At 38.2% G+C, this 19,162-nt stretch overlaps 1 protein-coding gene across 2 annotated transcripts in view; it reads right to left on the reverse strand.

Annotated features, from left to right (window-relative positions):
- The window catches only part of FAR2 (fatty acyl-CoA reductase 2), a 151,288-nt gene that overhangs the window by 73,789 nt on the left and 58,337 nt on the right, over positions 1-19,162 (reverse strand). Inside the window, exon 1 of one of the 2 annotated variants that reach the window (XM_019452360.2) lies at positions 6,289-6,517. The exons of the other annotated variant lie outside the window; for it this stretch is intronic. The gene's annotated coding sequence lies outside the window, so the exon portion shown is untranslated. Of the gene's footprint in view, positions 1-6,288; positions 6,518-19,162 lie in introns of those variants that run through there. 2 annotated transcript variants of the gene reach the window in all.

The following is a 19,162-nucleotide window of genomic DNA, read 5'->3' on the forward strand; positions in this document are numbered from 1 at the left end:
TGTTCTCCTGTGCTTGCTTTGCTCAGACAAGGTGTTAATCAAACATGCAAGCCTCTCCTTAGGCTTGGCACATGTCTAAGAGGTAAGTTAACCTACCACAGAACAAGCTCCTAAACCACCTCCCCCAACTTGCTCCTTTTAAAACTTTCCCCATCTTAGCAAATAAAGCCTTGAGTTTTTGTGTTGCTCAGTGCAGAGATCCTGAGGCCATCCTTGACTCTTTTTCTCATGCTCTATCTCTACTTCTCAGCAAAGCCCATCAACTATCTGCAAAGTATATTCAGGATCTGGCCACTTCCCACTATCTTTGCTTGTACCAAATTGGCCCAAACCATTAAGGTAACAACCTCTAAATGGTTCTTGCTGCCCTCATCTTTGCTCCACTAATAGTCTATTCTCTGTGTATTAGCTCAAGTGATCCTTCCCAAAGGCAAGTCAGGTCTATCAGTTCTGCGCTAAAATTTTCCAATGTAGTCCTCACATAAAAGGGACTGAATCACGTGACTCTACTACCACTGCCTCCAGTCTCCCCCAGTACACACTCAGACATGGTCTCATGTGTTCCTAGAACATCCCAGGATGCTCTACTCCAGGCTTCAGCTCTCTTTGTGCTCAGATATGCCTCTGCCACTCATAGCTGCATGACCTGCTGCCTCCCTTTCATGTCTCAGCTGAAAGGTGACTTACTACTAGGGGGACCTTCCCCCAACTGCCCCCTGTAAAACACCCACCTCACCTCCACACCCTGTACGCCTTATTCAGCTTATTCTTTATTTTTCTTCACAGCACTTATAACCACTTGACAGCACTTATTTATTTGGTCATTTGTTCATAGTCTGTTTCCTTCCTCAACCAAAATGTAAGCCCCACAAGGGCAGGGAATTCATTTTGTTCACTGCTCTGTCCTCAGCAGCCAGAACAGTGTTGGACACATAGAATGACGGCGTGATGAATGTTGTCCTCTTTACTGGCATGCTCTCCAGCCCATCTTGGTCTTGTCAACTCCTAGTCACCCTTCAGACAGCAGTTAAATCATCATTTCTACACAGAAGCTTTAGCTGACCCTCCATATTTGGTTTGATCTGTATTTATGTTCTTTCCATGTACTTTTCTCTGTTGGCTCTTATCACAGTTGTAACTTTATGCTGCTGTTGATGATGTATTGAATAAAATTGCTCCCCCCACTAGACTCTAAACTCCATGAGGACAGGAACACTATCTGCCTTTGCTCAATACTCACTTTTGGATTTAGGGGAGAGCCCAGCACTTAGTAGGCACTCAACAGATTTCTTGACTGAATCAAAAAACAAAGGGAAATGGTCTTTAAAAAAAAATTTTGACACTTTTACTTCACCAACCAACTTCCTTTTGCTGCTCAGAACTACTTTATTTTTCATTGTATTTTCTCTAAATTGAAAGATGAAACTGTCAGCAGGTACATCTTGAATGGAAAGTGGGATTGCCGGAATAGCGATGCCCATGTGGACTGCCCACAGAGCTCGTTTCCAAATCCAATACCCAAGCCTCACACCTGAGTCTGTCAGGGGGATCTATTAAAAAAAATACCAGCTACCTTGCAGGAACCTCAGACTTTCTCTGATTTTGTTTCTCCATCATGAGAAGAATTAGAAATGGAGTACAAAATACATCAATTGCCAGACCACAGGTAAGCTGCGGATGGAAGGTCACCACACCACAGTTAGCGGGGAAGACCGGCTTTAGAAACACACCCACTCGTGGGTGGATGTGCTTTTAAAAACAACCACTGTTGACCTGACCGCAAAGAGTGTCAAAACGGAGCAACTACAGAAAGAACATTGCTGAGTTTCTGCAAATAAAGAAAATCTTAATAGTCTCGGTTTTCCTCTGCCCCAAACAAAGACACCCTTTCATGAGTTTCACCCTAAGTTGCTGCAGATGCCAGTCAGGATAGGCACACTTTGGGGAAGATCAAGATTTTCTGTGAGAATATGATGGAAACAAAATTGGAATGAATTACTCCAAAAACAATCAATGTTATAGCAAGTTTCTCAAATGAAGGTGCTTGGTAATGCAATACTTAAAAATAATAACTTGCTTAACATTTAAACCTTTAAAGTAGATGTAACCCTATGCGAGAAAGTGTCATTTTTCAGAAAACAGAGACATCACTCTAATGTTTCACAATAAAAAAGCTGGCAATTTTTTTTTGTTTAATTTGGAAATAAAACAACCTATATCAAAGGTAGGACTCTTAGAATATTTTGCTGAGGAAAAGGTAGACTCGGTTAGTAAAGGTAGTGAGGCTTAAAAAACTCACTGTTTAAAAGAAAACAAAATGGAAGCCAATTTTATAGACCTTAGCAAAGTGCCAATGCAATATACATAGTTTGTGGTTATTATTCTGTCCTGGTGTTAGGTCTAGAACAGGGCAGGTGTTAATTGTTCTGGAAAACAAAATGCAAAATAAAAATTCTTAGGCAAAACTTTTTTTCCTGCAGTCAAGATATGTTTTTTTTTGTTTTGTTTTGTTTTTTATGTTTCCTTCGCTGACGCTAAAATTTCCTATTTCATACTGTTCTTGAAAAATTGATTCCTTAATAATTTGCCCAGATAAAACTGCTTGGAGACAACCAGTTGTAATATGCCCATATAAAAGGCAAAATGGCAAAAAGGATGATGCAGATAGTCCTGAGGCAAACGCTATAAATACAGAGTATCTACTCAATAGAGAAACAAATGATAAAAGAAAAGGGACCTACTTTCTACACATATTTCCAAATTGCCCATTCATTGTTCATTAACCCTAAGATAGATGAAAGCGGGAAATTCATGTTAATTGTTCAGAGTTAAACAGATAATATGAAGCCACTCTATCTAGGATAATGGATAAGCCATAACTGATTGTATTGATTTTGTTTTATTTCAGAGATCTTCATTATAATGTTTCTATTTTCTTTAATTTGAATTCCCTTCTCAAAATTTTCCAATAAGTTATTTTAAATGTTGCCAATAAAAATGCCCTGAACAAAATGTTTACCTAGCTCTTAGCAACCAAGGAGCCAAATCTGTTGACCAGAAGTCAGAAGCACCAGAAGTCAGAAATATAACAATTATAGCACAGAGGGCAGAAATCAGGGCACCTCTAGACTGTAAGGGATCTCTCACTCTTCATCAAGGTAGAAAATATTACCTCCTTTTAAAGAAGGAAAGTGACATTTGCTTTGAGTTTTATTTTCTAATCATATTTTTAGGGGCACCTGGGTAGCACAGTCAGTTACACGTCCTACTTCGGCTTAGGTCACGATCTTGCCATCTGTTGAGTTCGAGCCCCACATCAAGCTCTGTGCTGACAGCTCAGAGCCTGGAGCCTGCTTCGGATTCTGTGTCTCCCTCTCTCTCTGCACCTCCCCTGCTCACATTCCGTCTCTCTCCCTCTTAAAAAATAAAATAAACACTAAAAAAAAAAATTAAAAAAAAATCTGTTGGAGGAATTCAGAGCCTCCACATACGGGCTCTAAACCAGGATGGGATTAGGATTAAAATGATTTCGAGGTGGGATGAAAAACCATGTGAAAATTAGATATATATCCAAACTTTCTGATAAAATGGGCAGAAAATACGTTCCTACTCTATAGTACTACATCAAAAATGATTTGGGATGGTTTAGAATTTCATTTTAAAAGAAACTCACCATCATAAATAGGTTTGTGTTTCTAAAATAGCTTGAAAAGGGGACTTACAATTTAAGCCTTTTACTAGAACAAAATTTGTACGTGAACTTTTGCTAATTAACTCCTTATAGCTACTCTAGTGACAAAGACCTTGTCCCCATGTTTTGTGAACATTCACTATGAGAAGTGAAAAGAGCAATAGCTTAAATCTTAAGACGATCTGCAGATCCTATGTGATGAAATTAATAGCAGAAATTACAGCCAGTATAGAGGCTCGACTATGGGTTTGGGGAACAAGACTTCTAACTTTCCTTTCTCTCAATAACTTTACTCTGAGTCAAGTTAACTCATGGAGGAAACTACATAATCAAACCAGAATAATATCTAACATCTGTTAAAATAATTAAACAAGGAGGTCATTAGACTGAGGTGGCTTTAATGCCTCATTAGCCTATGTAAGAAAACCAAACCTAAGCCTGTAATGCCTCAACGTTAAGAAATTGAAATTTAAGGACAACCAATTACAAGTTGCCAGCTAGGCTTTCCCAATTAATGCAACTGCTTAAGCTATAGCCAATCAAATAATTTCCTTGTTTTGCTTCTGGCTTAGCACAGCCCAAATTGATTTTTGCTCAAATAAGCTCCTAAAATGTTTACTATGCCTCAGTTTATCGCTTAACACTTAGTGCAAATATCATCCAACAAAAGAAATAAAATGATCACTAACATTTATTCAGCACTATGTTGCAGACAAATATCCTGTGTGTTATATAATTATTTTCTCATCTAAACCTTACAATAACTCCATGAGGAAACAAATGACAACTTTCTGCCCAGGACCTTAAGTAGTTTGTGTAAGTCTGACAAGCTGAGGGAGGAAGAGTGGGAATCTGTACCTGGGAACTCTGTGCCCAGAATCTGTTTCCTTCTACATGAAACCAGTAAGATAACTGTGGCTGAGTTTTTTCTAGGGTAGAGGGCACGCACCTTCACCTCCACATGTTATTTAGTTTAGAAATCAGGCAAGCTGTAATCATTTTTGGAGCTGAAACAAGGTGAGGCCCTGAGAGGCCCAAAGACATACTAGTTGACAACTGTTGAGCAAAGCTCTGGCAGCTCCCCTCCTGGGAGAACGTCATTGCCCTCGTTGGCCACCCATTTCCAAATTTCCACATCCGCAGTTGTCCTATGGGCTTATCAGGTAGCCAGAAAGGCCAGGAACCTAGATGAGTTCTGATCCTTCTTTGAGGTACCCCCCGCCCACTGAAATTATTATTATAGAGCATTCCAAGAGCCTCTTCATCCAATTTTCCCACTGGGAAAAATATATGCTAATTGTTCAGAGCATAATGTATCTAGAGCTATCCTACGACCATAAACTTCGATCCAGAGTAATAACAATAACAACATCAGTAGCTAAGACTGTGGGTATCAAACCTTCTGCTAAGGGCTTCATATGTATGATCTCATTTAAGCCAGTAACTACACTACAAGGCAGGCATGATTATTACAGATGGGAGAACTGAGGCTCAAAGAAGGTAAATAACTTGCCCAAATGTTTTTAATATACAAAGTTAACTAGTTACTTGTTAATTTGCATTGTTTTTATGTACCTATGCTCAAAAAAGAACATGAGGCAATTAAGCACTCACTTGGTGACCCTTCTGTTGATGGAATCCTACATATTTCGTAATGTGGCATTAATTCCACTTTGCAATTTCAATATACTATTAATAACTTGTAAAAACACTGCTTAAGTGTAACAAATCACTACTTCAGTATGTATATGGTTTGAACATGTTCCATGGAGAAGCCAGGTGAAGCAAAAAAGGGAGTGAAGTGTTTATGGAATGAAGGTTTCATTCCAATTCCCTCATACCCAACCAGAATAGAACAGTCAGCCTTCTGCACTTGGGCTTTGACTATTTAACAACACACACACACACACACACACACACACACACACACACACATCTATTGTTAGGCATGAGCTCTGAATGAATAACCTCTGAGTATGAAAATTAAATTCTGGTTTTTAATTGATTTTTCCAGGCAAATTTAATAAAATGATCAAATACAATAGAAGTCTCGTATTCTTCCCTGGAGCTCTCAAGTTCCTTTTCTACTATAATCTATGTTTGAATCTCATACAAAAATCCTTAGACTTTAAATCTGCACCAGATGTGCCAAAGTGACGCTTGGTAATGCACAGAGTCAGGGCAGAATGGAGTTTCAGACTGGCGACAGCCATTTCCAACCCACACAACCCCTTCCCTGTCTCCACAGAAAGTTCAGTGTTTCATGTCATGCAGTCATAGTGAAAACCATTTTTTCTTCATTCAAACATTTAAATAACTTGCAACAATCATTTGGCTTGTACTTCACAGCCCAAAGTAAACCAAGCATTCATTTTTAACTAATGGAGAACATTGCAGATTTATTGATTCTACTTCACAGGAAATAAGTCATTGATTTCTGAGGTTAGATGAGTTCTGCTAAGCTAAGGTGGAGACCAAGCAAAAGTGAAAATGAGGTAAAAAGACCAGGCTCTCACCTCAAGAATCATTTAGTTGTCACTGCTACTATTAGCTTTAGCAACATCTGGGACTTAATTCATTGATTGTTTTTCTCTTACCTTCTCGTCCTATTTCTCCCGCTTCAGGTTGGTTTCCTTAGGACCAGAAGAAGGTATGAGTAAGAGCTGAGCAGGAAAGATGGCAGAAAAATTTAAACCGGGTCTAAAGAGCAATGGAAGGGGCTCCCATAGCATCTCACGACCAGCAGCCTTAGATCAGGGGAGTGCTAGGACCTCAGGAAGAAAGGCTCACTGCACTATTATATCCAGGTACCTGAGGTCCAGCTCATCCCAAGCTGACAGTGGGAGATTCTGTGGGCTGGGCTTCCGTGGATATCTGCAACCACCTGTGTGTTATGAAATGCAGACAATGCCTTCTGTCCTAAAATGTTGCCATTGCAACCCTTGTAAGCCAGAGTTTGAGAAACTTAACTTGGTTATCTCACTGATGATCAGAAACTGAACATGATCTTGTAATTCATTCAATCATTTCTTTATCCAGCAATTAAAATTAGTGATGACTTGTTATGTTTTAAGCACTGTAAAGCGTTCTGAATGTGAACAGTGCACCAAAACCTATGGACCCCCACAAATATATATCCATCAACTTCCCTTTTACCTGTGTCCCAGTTTTATGCACTTGCTTGGGGATATGGAGAGAGAGAGAGGTTTTATACAAGTTGGAATGCACAGCAGTTAAGAGAACCATCTCAAGGTCATGTTGTTTGGGTTCTAATCAGAACCCTCACATATTTTAATTAAGTAACTTTGGGCCAGTTTTGTAACTGCTATGTGCTTCAGTTTCCCTGTCTCTCATCCTGGGATAATAATAGTACCTCCCTCAGAAGGTTGTAGTGAGGATTAAAAGCATTAATTTATAAACATAACAAAAAAAAAAAAAAAAAAAGCAGTGCCTGGGTGGCTCAGTCCATTGGGCCTCCGACTTTGGCTCAGGTCACGATCTCGTGGTTCACGGTTTGAGCCCCGTGTCAGGCTCTGTGCTGACAGCTCAGAGCCTGGAGCCTGCTTTGGATTTTGTGTCTCCCTCTCTCTCTCTGTCCCTCCCCCCTCACTCTCTGTCTCTCTCTCCCTCAAAAATAAATAAACATCAAAAAAAAATTTTTTAAGTATTAATTTATATAAGTGATTCAGGGCAGAGTAAGCACAATGTAAATATTACAAATATTTTCATTATCCTCTGAGGCTGATCAGATTTCCTAGATTTCCTTTGGAACAAATTGTCAGTGTGTGTGCAGTTCTATTAAAAGATTTTGTTCTGAGGAGAATAGCTGGTGTCACTCATTTATACTAGCATTATGAATCATGGTGGAGAATATTTTCCAGAGCTACAGGAGAACTAGTACAGTACCTCTAGCATTCTAAATTCGGCCTTATTAGTGGGTAAATCTAAACTTAGAAACATTGTGGTGACAAAGAATCTCTACTTAACTGAACTTTAGTCAGGCTCCTCTGAGCCCCTTTCTTCATCCAGGTCTTGACCTCGACCTGTTGAAGCCAGTTTCAGAAAAAAACAAATCCTGCTAAATCAGGGAATCTTCCCCAGCTTGATCCAATCAAGCTCTTCTTCCACCTTCCATAGGGAACCAAGCTCTTCTCCCCTCCCCCACCTTTATATCCAAGCAAGTTTGGCATTAATTTGCCACCCTCTGCCTCATCCTCTCTGCCAGTTAGAAATCCCTACTTGCCCCTATTTGTATTCAGAGTTATGTTAAATCTCACTCCCAATTGCAATAGTCTTGGCTCCTGTTGCCAATAGTCTTGAATAAAGTCTTCCTTGCAATTCTCAACAAGTGTCAGGATGATTTCTTTTAACAGTGCAAATAATCAAATAGCACTATCATTGAGATATGATTAAGTCTTTACATACACCAGTGGGAAAAAGTTCAAATAGACTAGAAGAGTTTGTGAAGCTTGTAGACAGCCTTTCCTATGATAGTAGTGTGATAAAGGTGAAGAGGGTCAGATCGTAAAAGCAAGTAGAGATAAGATAAATTACTTCCCAGACATCATCTGTAGTTGTTTTTTCCATTTAAAATAAGAGAATTACTTGTGTTAACCTCAAAACAAACTCACTTTCTAACACGGGTGGAATAAGGATATAACATTTTTAGGCATATAGCATCATGCCTGACTGCAGGATTAAACAGGGGAGAAAACTGGCTGCGGGGTAGACCATTTATCAGGAAATAAGGTGTCAAAAAATTGATAAGTTGGAAGGACAAAAAATAAATTGAATAGATGGGGTATTTTATTTTAGTTTTTAGTTTTTTGTTGTTAAGCATATTTTTAATTTTTATAACTTTAAAAATATTTATTTATTTTGAGAGAGAGGGAGAGGCAACAGGAGAGATGCAGAGAGAGAAAGAGGGAGAGAGAGAGAATCCCAAGCAGGCTCCATGTTATCAGCATAGAGCCCAATGTGGGGCTCAATCCCACAAACCATGATTTCATGACCTGGGCTGAAATCAGGAGTCAGACGCTCAACCAACTGAGCCACCCAGGTACTCTAAGCATCTTTTTTAAAAAAGTTTTCCTTAAGTAATCTCTACACTCCACATGGGGCTTGAACTCATGATCCCGAGATTGAGTCACACATCCTTCAAGTCGCCAGCCAGGCTTCCCTAGATGGGGTATTTAAAGTGATTAAATTTGAGCTCAAGTTGAATATATTTTGAAGAGAAGAAGGAATTAATAAGTAGTTATGATATTTGTATTTTTCTAAGTGACAGCAGTCACTTAGTTTTCAAAATATATTAGTCTCCTGAAATCTTAAATAGGAGATGGAAAAGCAGTAAGAGGAAATACTGATGAACAAAGAAAACATTGTATACTTACAGTAGTCATCGTAAATGATTTTTTACTTTTTTAGACGGTAAATCACCATTTTCCTGAGGGAAGTATAGTAAAACCCTGGATTGCGAGTAACTTGTTCTGCAAGATGAGCAAACATTTCTAATAAATTTTAACTTGATAAACGAGTAGCACAATACAAGTAGTACGTGATGTCAAATGTCACGGGATAACAACTGAGCCAATTGTTCTTAAAATTCGCTTTGATGTATGAGTGCTTTGGATTATAAGCCTATTTCGAGAACGAATTATGCTCGCAAACCAAGGTTTCACTGTACTTGTAAATAGTAAAAAGTCTGATTTTAAGTTCAAATTGTAGATTTATCCATACTATTAAAGCTATCTACTAGGTGAATAAATACAGCAACTTACTTATGAGAATAAAGTGTACCTCCCTTTAGAATTACTGCAAATTAAAATTTTTCCATAATACTCAAGGAAATTTACTCATAGGATTTCTATTGCTTTCAATTTATGGGAAGAGACCAGTCTAAACCTTCCACTGTATTCCCAGAAAAAGGTTTGATACTGCTCTTGATCTGACTCTGTATGTGACATCCATTAGCAAGAAAAAGTTAATAGAGAAAGGGTCTATGTGGAGAAAGCGAGGGAGGCCTTTAAGGAAAAACTGTCAAGGCCAGAGTCCATTAAAAATTCACCTTCAGGGGCGCCTGGGTGGCGCAGTCGGTTAAGCGTCCGACTTCAGCCAGGTCACGATCTCGCGGTCCGTGAGTTCGAGCCCCGCGTCAGGCTCTGGGCTGATGGCTCGGAGCCTGGAGCCTGTTTCCGATTCTGTGTCTCCCTCTCTCTCTGCCCCTCCCCCGTTCATGCTCTGTCTCTCTCTGTCCCAAAAATAAATAAAAAACGTTGAAAAAAAAAATTAAAAAAAAAAAAAATTCACCTTCAATGTCAAAGAAAAGCCCTGAGTTCTAGCCCAGCCCTGTTTCTAACTAGCCGTGTAAACTCAACTGAGCTCAGGTCACTCAGGTCATGTACAGGGATGGTGATTTCTACATACTCCTCTAGCTCTAAAACTATTGATTTGTAATGCGTAAGCACCACAATAAAAGATTTGTTCCTAAACATTTCAGACCTCTGGGTTTCTAAATCTGGCTTGAATGCTTCTTTTTTTTTTTTTTTTTTTTTTTCTTTCAGTAAATTTTTCAATCCCCAATAAGAAAAAAAGTTTTCTGCCTCTGGATTTAAAAAAAAAAAAAAAAAATAAGGCTTTTAGAGAAAGGGATCCAAACGATGCTATTACATTCCTCCCTAAGGTCTTTTGAAAATGAGAGAGCTGATATATGCAATACAGATATAAGCATTTGCAGAATTACCTATATTCTGCAAATAGTTTTCAAGGATTGAAATTGGTCCAAACTTCAATTGTTCACCTTTTTTTTCCTTTCTACTCACTTGCAACATAATAAGTTATTATCAAGAAAAGATTTTCTCATATCCATGATGTGAGCTAGTTTATTGATTATGTAGGTACTGTTTTAGGTGCTGAACTATGCAGTCAACTACACAAAGTCCCTGTTCTCAGGAAGCATACCTTCCACCAGAATTGTCCTGTTTAATAATATTAGTAGTTCATGATTGTAGAAAACTATGAAGAAGAAAATAAATACTACTTATGTTAGAATGTTTGTCTATTGTTTTTCAAACATTTTTTTCCAAGAAAGATTGTAGCTATTTGCAATCCTAATTACCATATAGTTTTTATTTTTCATAACAAACTCTTTTTTTTAACAATTTCAGGAGAATTTAGTGATTCATCACTTACATATAACACCCAGTGCTCATCTCAACAAGTGCCCTCCTTAATGCCCATCACCTATTTAGCCCATCCTCCTACCCAACACCCCTCCAGCAACCCCCAGTTTGTTCTCTGTATTTAAGAGTCTCTTAGGGTTTGCCTCCCTCTCTGTTTTTATCCTATTTTTCCTTCCTTTCCCTATGTTCATCTGTTTTGACAATCACTTCTTTAGAGTGTATTATGGGCCAGATTCTGTTCTGTTTATAGTATTAACCCATTTAATTCTCAAACAAGTCCTATGAGGTAGGTGATAATAATGATTTAATAATATAACAATAATAGTAATAATAATTCTTGGGTACAGAATTTTAAGTTGTCAGGCTTTTATTTTCAACATTTTAATGCTATTATTCCATTATCTTCTGACTTCCATTGTTGCAACAAAGTTAGTCCTTACTTTTACTGTGGTTTTCCTGAACATAACTTTTTCCCCCTTCTACCTGCTTTTTTCTCTTTTTTCTCTTTATCTTTGTTTTACAGCGATTTTCTAGGTGTCTACTTTTTTGTAATTGAATTTATTCTTGGTGATCTGGAAACAGGTGAGGGCTGGACTCAAATCTGGGGGTTATCTGCATACAGAATAGAGTATAAACAGATAACTTTGCAAAGTGACAGGAAAAGAAGACACGAGAGAAGAGAGCGTCCTCAGTAACCCTAAGTACAAGGATGAAAAATGGGTCAGAAAAAGAGCAGCAAGAGAAGTAAAATAGAAACCAAGAGTAGAGGTCACAATCATGAAGAGGAACTACCAAGGATAGTAGTGAGCAGTGGTAAATGGAATAGGCAGGTCAGCAAGACTACAGACTGGAAATGGGTCACCAGATTTAGCAATTTTTTTTTTTTGTCAAGAGAACACCTTTGTTTTGTTTTTAGGGTAGAAGTAGAAGCCAAGTTTTTAAGCATTTGCCTTATATTGTTTCAGGTTCAGATTCGTATATTTTTATTGTATCTTGATGAGTATAAATTCTCAAGGAATAGAATAATATATTTCTAAACATACTTTGGGAATTTCTAGCTACTGTTTTTAAGAAGTGGTTAGCCAAATATCACTAATACAAACAGAGGACATGTCAATTGCAGACATGTAGTTAAAATATATTTTCTATTCAGGTCAAGTGAAGTCTTGTCGATAGGGCCTCCAGGTTTCTGCTGTAGCCAGGGGCACCTTCTCAACAAACAGAAGGATGATTTAGGAAGGGTTGTATTGGCCAGTGAAGTATATACTTGACATTTCCCCTCCCTTCCTGGTGCCCACTTTGTTTCCATTATCATCTCTCTAGAGCTTCCTTCAGTATCACTCAGGCTGTTTAAACTTTGTATTTTCTGAGACATGACAAGGCTGGCCCCATGCTCTATAATTTTCTATTTTTTCTAATAGCATTTTGTCCTTGTTCATCATTGTATTGCTTCTAAATGGGGAAAAAACTAAGAAAAAAAAATCTGATAATAGGAAAATAAAGGCTTAGCCATGTAATTAAATACTATGGGATAATGAAAAAAAATTAACATTTCTTTATTTTTGAGAGACAAAGAGAGACAGAGTGTGACTGGCAGAAGGGCAGAGAGAAAGGGAGACACAGGCTCCAGGCTCTGAGCTGTCAGCACAGAGCCCAATGCAGGGCTTGAACTCAGGGACCACAAGATCATGACCTGAGCTGAAGTAGGATGCTTAATTGACTGAGCCACCCAGGTGCCCCTACTTTGGGATAATTTTTAAGCATAATTAATAATATGGAAAAATGTCAATATATATTAAGTGAAAAATATGTCAGATCTGCTTTCTGGTTCATAAAATAAGAATACACTCACAGAAATGATAGACTATTTGAAATTGGATTTACCTGAAAATAACATACGACCATGAGCACAATGTTAAATAGTTTGGGGTAAGGAATCCCATGTTATTCCAAAATAGATAACCATTTAAGCAATATGCCATAGTAATGGGCTACCAAATAGCTATATATGAGTCACTTCTTCATTTCTACATCCTTTGAGTGATTTATAGAGAATGTCATATCCCAACACAAAGTTTGAATTTTCCCTTAGCTTTTTTCTTTTAAGTTTACCAGCTTTTCCAACAAAGACAAAATGGAAACCCCTTGAGTTGGTGTTCATTACCATTTATGGGGTATACTCATAGTTGACTAATGTGGTTTCATTTTATGCCACCGGTTTCATTTTATGCCAATAAAACCTCTGGAACATCTGTTTTTATGTTTTGTTTTAGGATTTCTGATTGACATTTAGATGGAAAGCTGAAGATTTATTCATGTTTCATCTAAAAAGAAAAAACTAACACAAAACATTTCTTCATTTAGATGACTATAATTAAATTAATTTGATAAAAAGGCAATTAAGACAGCCAAAGCATGTCAAATAAAGAATTCAAGCTATTACACAATATTTCTTGTGAAAAATACTTAGAAAAGAATGTGAAATATTGATTTGTCCTGTATATAGAGATATGGAGAGGATTCGTGTCTCTATTGAGATGCTGTCAAAATTAATTTTCCTCTAATTCATATAGTGCTTTATGAATAAATCCCATCAGCCCTTTAATATCCCTGGGGCCAAGGAGAATTTTCTTCATTTAATATATAGAAAATCTAGCACAAGAGACTGACTCAATTATTTTAGGAGACTGAATAATTCATTGGGAAAGTGGAAATAGAATGCAGCTCACACTATTTCCTCCTTTACATAAAGTTATAGTTTAGCTTGTTATATACAGATAGGCACAAAACTGATCTCATAAATCGCTACATTAAAATTATAACTACTAACAAAGGACTCAATACAGCCTTTATTATTAGTGTCAAAATCCTGATATGTAGTCATCTATAAATATGCATACACATATGCATACATAATCTACTAAATTCACACACACACACACACACACACACACACACACACTCCATATTATATTAGCACCATTTTATAGATGGAGAGAGCAGAGGGTTTAAATACTTGTCTGGAATATAAAGCAAGTCTTAGCTAAAGAACAGATATAAACCGTATTCAGTTGGCTATTTTTCTCAATGCTATTGCAGTGTGCAGAAGAAGCAATCTGCAAACAGAAAGAAGATCTTTGCTGTCTGAATGATATGAGATGAATGGTAGGATTCTTGACTGACTAGAAGGTATTTATTCTCTGCCTGAATTGAACAAAACAGAATACAATAAGTTTCTCTCTTTGGAATTAAAAAAACAAAACTCAGAAAGTTCAGGGGGAATGTATGGTTTAGTACTGTATCTCTCTATGTATCTATCTCTATCTCTATATATCTAATATTCATTCATTCATTCATTCACTTATGTGTCAGCTCCTATTTTCTGCCAGGCCACTTATGTACTTGATGATCAAGCCAGAGCTTCTCATCATGCAGCTTATCTAGAGGGAAAAGTGTTTAGGGAATTTTAGTTAATTTCAGTGCACTATTACTGAACAATGTGAGAGCCTACCCCAGTTAATGTAATCTTAGGTCTCATTTATTTAAGAACAACATCTAGAATAATAGCATATTGAATTCCAATCTGCACTATTTTGATTATAACCAAGGTCTGGATGTTCCACTCTAAAAGAGATAAACTGGAACACATTTCATGAAGCTGAACATAAAGGTTAAAACACTAAAAACTATGTCATATGTGCAATAGTTGAAAGAACTCAAGGGCTAGTCTGGGAAACAAATGACTTAGAAAGGACATGATGGCTGTCACACATTAAAAGGACTGACCTGAAAAAAGAATTAAATTTGTTCTTTCTTGTTTTTAGAAGCTAATGTACAATTGATGGGTGAACGTTGTAAATAGGTACAGTTCAGTTTAATACAAGAAATCATATTTTAATCATCAAAGCTGCTAAAGATACAGTGCTTTGCCTCAGGAGTTAGCAAATGTATCCAAGCAGAGGCTGAAAAACCACTTTGCTGGTACATTGCTGAAGATCCATAATTATCCAATGGATGGCTGAGCTATGTGACCTAATTATTCCTTCTAGACATGGAAGTCTACTAATCTATGATGCAAATTAGGATGTATCAGGACAACAATTTCTTTATTGTTTCAAAGTGTTTGATTCTATCAAAACTCTCAGAATGATCTTAATCAATGTTGATGTTCAGAGAAAGAGCTTACATTTACTTTATTCATGCTATGGTTTATACTCTTTCGTTGGACTTTTTTCTCCATGACTCACTGTATTAGTTTTCTAGGGCTGCTATAACACAGTACTGAAAACTGGGTGGCTTAGCACAACAGATATTTACTGTCTCACAGTTTTGGAGGCCAGAAGTCCAAAATCAAGGTGTTGGCAAGGCCATACTCTTCCTCAAGATGCTGGGAGAGGGTCTGTTCCAGGTCTCTCTCCTAGCATCTGGTAGAGCCTTAGCTTGTCACAGCATAGCTCCAATCTTCACATGGTTTTCTCCTTGTATATCTGTCTCTGGGCCCAAATTTCCCTCTCTTTTTAAGGACACCAGTCATACTGGATTATGGGCCCACCTCTCTTCAATATGACCTCCTCTTAACCAATTCCATTTGCAGTGACCATATTTCCAAATATAGTCATATTCTGAGGCACTGGGTTAGGACTTCAACATATGAATTTTGGAGGGACAAAATTCAACTTGTAACACTCGCACACCACAATCTTTTCCAATCTGACCTCCTAACGCCACGGTTAGGGAAGCTACACAGAGGCTGATCACCTAGTGAGTCACTTGCTTATGACGGTACGTCCCCTGCAGTAGCAGTGGAAACTCTGGACTCTTCCTGAGCCAGCCACGTATTAGACATACCACTCATCTCCTCTGGATAGTTTTCTCAACTTGCAGATATATTCATCTTGCCATTATATACTTACATGACAGAGTTTGTTGTCAGTCAAATACAATGATATGCATGTACTCTGTAAATGTAAAGCACTTTGTAAATGTCTTACAAAGAGACTAGGAGGAGCTCATCTAAACTTTTGCCTGGGTTATTTAAAAATCAATAAGAAGAATGTGACTCAACAGAACCCAGAGTAAAGATCAGCCCCATGAAGAGCAGTCTGGTACATGAAGACTTATAGATGGTTAAAAATATGTATATAAACAATACAGACATGAAAGTACAAAAATGGCTTTCCCTACCTATACAAATGACATACTTTTATAAGAGTAAAATTCAAAAAATCAAATTTGGGCTAGCCAGCACAATACTCTGACAATTTGGTATCAATATGAATGTTTAATAAAAAGTCTAAGTAGCTGCAGAAGAATCAGCTATTCTTATTGGCATAGCTGATGCATCCAGACTCTATTGGTTTTTTTTTTATTTGTATAACTAATAAGGCCAAACGGTTGCCAACTGCAGAGATGGCCACCATGACGTAAGCTTTGTCTAACCATTGGCATGAGATGGCACAGGAATTTGGGGTTGAAAATCAGTCCTAGGTTACATATACAAGGGCCTGACTTTGGACAACTCTCTGAGTTTCTGTCTCCTTGATTACAGTGTCCATCTCACAGAATCACTTATCAGCTCTCTCACCCACAATAACAATTGTTATGATGCTTATGACATGAAGCAAGAGAAATATAAAAAATGAGAAGAAATTAAGTTGCTTGTCCAAGTCACAAAATTAGTGTCTACGAATGAGTGTTGGGGGGCAGGGCTGAGGCTGAGCTAATTTGATTGAGTTTATTATTCCTTCTTTTACATTTGTGTGTGTGTGTGCGTGTGTGTGTGTGTGTACTGCCCTGGAGCAGAAAAGCCTTGATACACTTTTTCACTAGTGGCAAGGAGGCAGGCCTACGTTTCTCCAACCCAGCCTGTCTAGCTACTCTAACTTCCGGTTTTCTACCTGGACTGGAATTCAGCAGCAGTGAGGACCTCCTTCCAGAGTCTGAGGTCATGAAATCACCACTCCCACAACCGACTTAACTGGCCTTCATAAACTATAAAAAGGTATTTGTTCTAAAGGGAGGCATCATTTCCTGAACTGTACAAGTTCAGCTGCAAGGTAGTCCAATCTCAAAATCAATACATTTATGATTGACTTAATACACCCCATCTCTGGAAAAAAAGAAAAAGTAGTGAGAGAAAACTTTATAGGAGCACATTTTGTAGAGTTAAAAGCAGTTCGGAAGACAAAAATCTTTGCTGAAAACACTGATTCCAGAGGAGAACATCTTGTCATTGATGAAACCATATGGTCTCCAATGTTCCTTTTTAATTAGAAACATCTGATCTTTGGACTCTTCCAGGTAAAATTCTTTTTGGATCACCCCCCCCACCCTTTCCTGTGCAGTGCTTTGTCCTTAGTTCAGGTCCAAATTACCTCCTGGCTGAATTTCTGGAACAGCCAGAAGTTCTTCTGGCTAACCTCATTTTCCCTTATAGAGCATTCTGTGTATCTTCCCCGGACTAATCCACCTAGGGCAGATTGCTTTTCCCATTCTAGTTCCTAGTGGTTTCTTACATTTTGCAACTGGAACATTCTCCCATGATTCTGTTCTCATTCCTCCCACTACTTGGAAATTAAGTCCCCCTCATTAATCCAATCCCATGTTTGATATAAACACGCCAGTGCACGCGATCATTTCCTTTTCAAAATGTGTACTGTAGCTGTGGTAAGTATCTCTCACTTTGGTGGTGTTTATTCTCTAACTGGCTCGTGTTTTATAATGTTGTCTCCAGAGTTACACTGGCCAAAAAGCCTCTTTTGTCTTTCTTCTCTCTAGCCCTTAGCTCCAGACAAGAGTTCTCAATGAATACCTTCTCATACCTGAATATCAGACAATTACATTTCTTCTTATGAAACTAATAATAAACCTTTCAGTAAAATCTGATAATATAAATATAAATGAAGAATGAACAAGATTAACGAGTGTGACACTTGTGCAGCCACATGCCACATCCTGTCAAGAAAGGCTACACAGAAAAATTAGAGGAAAATTCTTTGACTCTTCCCCTCTGATAAAATCTACTACTCCTATTTCAGTGGAATGAATGGCAGGTTTGAATCCCTGCGTCACTGAAGTTTGGGCAAACGACTGCCCTGTCTGGCCTGCAGCTGCTCAGTAATGAGTAGATGAGTGTGAACAGATGGCAGAAACTGATGTATTCTGGCGTTCACCAGAAATGCCTGCAGTCTTCAAACTTCAATTCAGAGGAAGAAGCACAGGAAGAGGACTTCAGTTGCCCTCAAACTGTAGTGGTTTTTTGCCCCCACATACGGGTTGTGATACTGCTCAAAGCTATTGTTCAGCCAGGAAATGCTAAGCTTCTAGTCAACAGTCTTTTAAGTTATTATATGAATAAACAGTCTTATGGTGAATATGCTGTGTTCAAGTTCTGAACTCATGCAGTGGTGTGAAATTTACCTTCTTTTAAGATCTGACAGAATTGGATCTGCAAAGAATCTTATGAAATGCCAGCTGTAAGCTCTAAACCATTTTCTTCTAGCTAGGTGGACTTCTTCAGAAAAACTATCTATCTATCTATCTATCTATCTATCTATCTATCTAATCTATCAATCTACTATCTATCCATCCATTCAGCCATCCAGCCATCCATCCAAACTCTCTCAGCCCAGTATTTGCAGTAATATGATAGAAACTTTACCCAGGCCGACCCTTCGAACAAGGAAACGGAGAAAGAGGCAGACAGACAGCAAAACAAACCAAAGTAGCCAGTGGACCAAAGCCATGGTGAAAGCATGTGTGTTATTCAGGCTGTGCCAGTGCAGAGTCCCCTCACCCCAGGCAGAGGGATGAGAGCCCAGTGTGGCCTGGCTACCCCATAGGAGACGCTAACTCTGCTGCCTCAGTGGTTCTGGCGATCACTCAAGGGAATTCTACACAGGCAGTTGTGCTTTGCTATGAATCACCACATCCCCATAGTGACAGTGGGAATTCTGTATCCGAATGAGGAACTGGTAAAGTATTAGCATGTGTCTATACTTAATTTCTGTCAGACTTAGGCTTCCAAGCAGGGGGTGGAAGTGGGAAGTGAGGAGTTATGTGATACAGAGGAATTCTAATATCCTGCTCCAGCTGTAAAAATCAGGTGTCATGGCTCACTATCCCGGGCCAAATATGTTGCCAAAATTCCTTGGTCCAGCACACAAGACTGTTTAAAAACCAGATGAAATCTGACTTTTCTGCCTTCTTTTTTTCCTCCTACACTAACTTTTTACTGTGACCAAACAAGCTTTGTTTCTTTAAACTTCTTTTCCTTCTCATGGCACCCCCA

The sequence above is a fragment of the Panthera pardus genome, unplaced genomic scaffold (assembly GCF_024362965.1).
Source record: "Panthera pardus isolate Hobbes unplaced genomic scaffold, ASM2436296v1 HiC_scaffold_6, whole genome shotgun sequence".
NCBI lineage: Eukaryota > Metazoa > Chordata > Mammalia > Carnivora > Felidae > Panthera > Panthera pardus.